We start from the raw sequence: 6042 nt of genomic DNA, 5'->3' as shown, positions 1-6042 counted from the left end.
GTTGAGATTACAAAATTTGTTTACGTCATTGTTTTTACTTATTAGGCTGGGGTTTACTTTTGCAACTGTTATTGGGAAGTAAATGTTCATTTAATTTGCTTAATTTTATCTTTTCCTTGCAACCATCTTCAGGATGATAGATTTGCCTGAAGAATCTTTATTGTTTTATTACAGACCTGCCAAAATCCTGGCTTTCTCTTCTTTTGCAGAAAGTAAAAATAAGTATACTGTAAGCACAATTTTCTGGAACTAGCAAGACCACACAACTACTGAACTAATGAAATATCACTGGTTTTGACTGAGCAGATAGAAAACTAAAAGCAAAACATTTATTCCATCTGGTATGTTGGTTTATATAAATGCATTAGTTTCTTCTGGAAGATTTGATATGTCTGTATACATTCTTTTGCTGAAGTGACTTGACTAGTTCTATGTGAAAGATCACAAATGATAGAAATATAATTTCAATCAGTAAAGTCACAAAGTTACAAATCATCAAAATATTATCCACTACAGTAACCATCTATTAATATCTTTAGGAAAATACAGTATCTCAGTGGGGTTTTGTTTGCTTACAGCAGAAGAAAATTAATCTGGGAATCATAAGCACCTTTCAGTTTTCAGTAAGTAAAAGCCATTCTGTTCTATTGGAAATATCGCTACATGAGAAGGGGTTTGACAATGCAGTAGGGCAGCTGAAGGGGATGCCAGAATAGCGAGCGTGGGAAATGACAGGCCTACTTGGCAAAATGTTTCGAAAGCGGGTATAGAAGATGGTATTAATTCACTTCAAACTCATGCTGAACCCACTGTTTAGTGGCAATAACTATTTAAGATATTAAAATCAGTAAAGACTGATGTAAGTTTGTATTTCTTGTACATTGCAAAGATTACTCTTCTAATGCAGCATTTCTTAGGCTATTATTTATTTATTTATTTACTTGAGCCCTCCTCTTGAAAAAAATAATCCAGTCCTCACCATTCCTACGTAGGGGGTAGTGTCTTCTGTTCCTGGATATTAATAATTCTGCACATTAAGACCATTCCCCATGTCTTTGAATTTTCTCCCTTCTCTCTCCTTGCGTCTTCCTGAGAAACATTGTTTTAAAAGACGAGAACTGATTCTTAAGCAAACTGTGAACAGGGTTTGATGATACATTGATCTTGTGCGTTTTCTGAGATTATTATACTTTGAATGTTTTTTTATGGAAAGCTAAGCTGATATTTAGGGGAAAGGAACAGAACAAATGGCATTGCTTCAAAACACTTTGCAGTTCTGTACCTACAGCATCTTGGTCAGCAATCCCAAAACTTGCCTCAATAATGTTCTTCTAATGATGCTGCACTGACCCTAGTGTCTGGAGCAGGTGCTGCCTGGAAATCCATTTTCCTGCCATAAAGCAGAGGGGTAGGGAGAGAATGGATTCTGTCCGCATTATTTATAGGATTAATTTGATAAATAATTCCCTTCTCTAGGTCTCATTGTAGTGGATCTATTTCCCACTGTTTGACATACCTTTCTGCAGGTGGTGCTAGCTAGTAAATCATCTGAACAGAGCATGAAAAACATTACTTTTCTTCTCATGAAACTTAAGTATGAAGTGATAGACATATAATAATGAGGTATTATCATAAATTCACGTGTTTTACTACTCTGCTATTTCTATTATTACCCAGTAAGACTATTGCTAAACAGAGGAGTTTGGTAAGTGTGAATACTGTGCTACAATATTAAACCTACAGGCTAGTAGACCGTGGGAGCTGGGAGAAAATGCTAGGGATGAGGCTTCTACCACAGACGATCTCCCTCAGAAAAGCAGTGCTAGGAGAGCAAAGGTAGTACAGTTTTCATGATGTATTGATACTGCAACAAAACCTTGAGTTTTTGAACAAGGAGGAAAAATTCCATGGGGAATGCTACACTTTTTTACTGTCTGGTTCTACTGCAGATTAAATGCTACTGCAAAATGGGGAGAGTGGTTTACAGTAAGCTAGAATTACATTTACAAAGACAGCTGTCAGCAGGAATGGCAATGAAGAAGTACAGTCATATGTGACACCTAAGAACCTCTGAGCAGCAGTTACTAATTTGACTCTGGGTAATTAACAGAAAGAAACAGAGCTGGGAGAGTGTAAAGTGGGCAGGGAAAGCTGCAAAATTAGCTAAACTAAACTCTTCACAAAACCATTATCTCAAATTCTACTCCAAGGCCATTGCTTACACTAAGGAGAACTATTCAGTCTAAGTTTATTCCTTATCTAGATCCCTTCATGTAAGCTGACTTGTGCCCTTTTTATTGAGGAAAAATGGCATAAATATAGTGCATCTGAGCAGGATAAGACTAGAAGGATGCAATCGACTTCCTGGTAAAGTACAACCCATATATTGACTGCTATATTACTGGCATGAGGCATGCTATGGAAAAACTCTTTCAAGTAAAGCAGGCTCATCCAGGACCCCCTCACTTGGGATCCATTGAGGGCTAGTGTTATCTTTATGGATAAATTACAGATAGGGTATTGCTAGTACCATATAATGAGCTGTGTAAGAGGTGGGGGGTTTTGTACTTCTTTCAGAGCTTTACTTTGGCTTTTATTTTGGACACAGCTGATGTTTATCTTAGGTAAAATGTGTTTGTGATACTGAAACGAAGGACCTCTGGTACAGCTGTGACTAAAACTCCATTTAGGGAACTACCTCACTCAATGGTTGCTCTCAGGGATCTTTACATACACTTCAGAGGTGAATAGAGAGACATAAAGCAAAGAAGATCTGTCTGGCATCTCTCTGTGTTGATGTCTAGATAATCCTGGCAGCAACTGAAGATCTCAAGCTGCAGCTGAAGACTGTGACTGAGTGGCTGCTTGTGCTGGATGAAGAGGTGGTCTAGATGCTGTCAGCAGCTGCACAGCTGCTTCCTGATTTCCTCAGCTCCTTTCACAGACTATGGTAATCACTCTGAAATTGCTGCCTGAGCATTTCCCAGTATCATCTTGTTTATCCCTGTGTTTAGGCATGGTATAGCTGAGTGATCATCCCCTGAGCCAGTATAGGCAGCTACATTTCCCCAGAAATGCCAACCAGTAAAGAGAAAAAAAGCCCTAACCTAAAAATGCATTGTGGTGACTCCTTTCCTCCCTGAATAAGGAGAGGTAAATTCCCATTTGAGAGCTATAGAGGAGGCAAAAAGGCTAAACAGCTTCGTGAGATCCTGGAAAGCAAACACAAGTGCAGTGTGTGCATGAACTAAGCACAACTGTTTAAAGAACTTGTCAGTCTAGTAACTGGAAGCAAAATTTGGTCCTGCCACCTTCACCATACAGAAATCACATAGTGCTAGAAACCGATTTCAGAACTACCTGCTGGTAGAAAGATGGTCTAGGATGTACAGTAATACGACTGAGCTTTCTAATTGGAAACACCAATCGAGGATTCTGTAGCTAATAAGAAATGTTGCATTGAATTTCCTCAGACAAAAAATCCAGCTGGGGTAAGGCAAGCTCTGCACTATAGTTAATGGTCAATCCTATTCTCTAGGATAGCTTTTTCTATGCTTTCTTGTTTTCCAGACTGTGCTGCCCTGTGTACCCAAGGACCAACTCCAACCTTTCCTGTCAAACACTCGAACATCATACAAAGTGACAGACACCTTCACAGAAAACCTGAGATTGGCCAATATTTCAAGTCTTTCTCACTCTGTAGATTATGTGGGACTTCTCACATCTCAGACTGTGACTTAAGGATGAGATAGCTCAAATCTTCCAAACCTACCAGGAGTGGGGTTACAGAATTAGCTGTCACTGTTGTCCACATCCTTCCGTGACTACCATTTGTGGATTTGGACAACATGCAATTTCTTAAAAATAAAGATTGGTTTAGATTCCATTGCTTTTACATCTCAACAGATCTTACCTGAAGTCAAGATTCACTACGCACTGCTATTAAAAAAAATTTTTTTTAAAAATGGAGTTTTGTTAAATCCAGAGCAGTGTTGACCTGCAGAGCCCAGCTCCCCTTTAAGTAATTAGGTAGCAACAGTCTTTTCACTGGGATTGTACAAGCATATTTTAGAGAAGTTTACATATTTATCCTCGAAATCGTGGATGTGTATCCTTGTTGCCTCTACATTTCTGTGTGTTTTCCCAAAGCTATCCAATCACAAGTCTCAAACTTAGAACTGCTTCCATGTCTTGCTTCTGATATCTCAGCTTTTTTTCTGTTTTTGCTGAGTTAGTGTTATGCGGATCACCTTATGCTCTGGCTTATTCTGGGAGATTTTTATTACCATTTTGCTCACAACCCCATCTATTTGATTAATTCCCCCTTGCTTTCCCCCCAAAACGTGAAAGGACACACAGACCAAGAGAGCGATCTCTGCTAGCACTTGGTGCTAGCATGTACAAGGCTGCACACGAGATGATACAGACTTCTCATTCACCTCTTCGTATGTTACTCCTTTTTCAGATGAGTAGTGAATTACCTAATTAAAAAAAAATACTACTGCTGCAGTTAGGTATTTTGATGCAGTTCTATTTATTTATCTTTTAAAAACATAAAAAGTCCTGTTCTTGAACCCAAGCAATTAATTCCTTGTGCTTCTTATCTAAGACTCTTTCAGCTGGAATTCTGTCTGAAAACTTTCTCTTCTCAACACTGTTTACCCATGTGCTTTGGTAATGGGACATTTTTCTGATCTTCTCAACTTCTTTACTTTTTCCGTCAAATACAGCTCCATCTAACAACAGCTTCCATTTGCCACATAGCTCTTTTTGATTTGGCTGTATGAAGAAACTTGTTTTTTCCTTTCATTTTTTAAATTTCTTTTCTTTCCAAATATATCCAGAGATGAAAGTTGGCTCTTTATCTCCAAAAAACTTCAAGGGTTGACATATAGGCCATAACAACTCTTGTTCTTTCCTGGGCTCTCATTACCTGAAACAGATGGCAGAGGAGAGGTAGAGTCCTGCAAGATGCTTTCCCTGAGGAAAGCAATTGCCTTTAGTGACAGTTGGGCAAATGTTAATTTCTGACTCATAAGACATCTATTTCATTAAAAAAAAAAAAAAAAAATCTTATTTGGAGGAAACACAGCTTCTCAGATTTCCCTACAGAATAAAACTGGGCTGAAACTCCTGCCCAGAATACCGAAATCAGCTTCAGAGTTTTATAATCCCACTTGGAATCTTCACTGATATATTTATTTGTATATTCTCCTACATATCCTCACACAGGTAAAAAAATTTGCAGAAGGTCAGTGAAAACTCCTCACTTATGCTAGGAACTACGAAAATGCTACTCTGATAGGTAACAAAGTCAGAAACACCATTAATTTCATGTCAAATATGGAAAATATGCTTGGATTAAGATGAGCTCTACTCCATACGACAGAGCTTGTGGATACTCTGGGCCAAAATCTCTTGTCTTTTTGCACATAATATTTTTTGAATACTTAAGAGAAAACAGACTGCTCCAAATCAATTTGAAACTTCTTTAGAAAACTTTTTTGAAGTTGGGATATAGCCTATATCTCACTGCTAAAAAACTGATCCTTCTCTAAAAATGAGGTAAAAATGTACTCCCACTGTATGTATTCTTGCATATAAATCTGTCTAAAACAGCTTAAGCTTGTTTCAGTACAGACAGCTCAGGTCATCGATCCAGGTCTTGTGTACCTGCCTCTTAGAAGCTCATGTTTGCAATGATCTCTGTATGCTTTGAAGAAGGGATCTGGCAGAAACTTCTCACTATTTAGTCCAAATTAACATCACTGAATTCATTTAAGTCATTTTGGGTTCATATTTGAAAAAGTGGGGACAGAAGTTAGCCTAAAGGGTGATGTGCTGCTGAGGCAATTTGATAATGAACATGTTGTCTCCTCATCTATGCCCCAATATCTGAAAAAGTAGACTGAGCTCTAAAACAGTCCTCTTTCACTGATGTGCCCTGTGTTTCGTCTGCAACATGGTGTGCTGGTCAAACTTGGTCCAGAAAAAGCATCTTGTTCTTATGAGTTGTTTTAAATTTATTATTATTTTAGGTTA

Source organism: Leptosomus discolor, chromosome 6, assembly GCF_034619465.1.
Source record: "Leptosomus discolor isolate bLepDis1 chromosome 6, bLepDis1.hap2, whole genome shotgun sequence".
Lineage (NCBI taxonomy): Eukaryota > Metazoa > Chordata > Aves > Leptosomiformes > Leptosomidae > Leptosomus > Leptosomus discolor.
The sequence above is the reverse complement of the archived record's forward strand: the minus strand, read 5'-3'. Positions refer to the sequence as shown.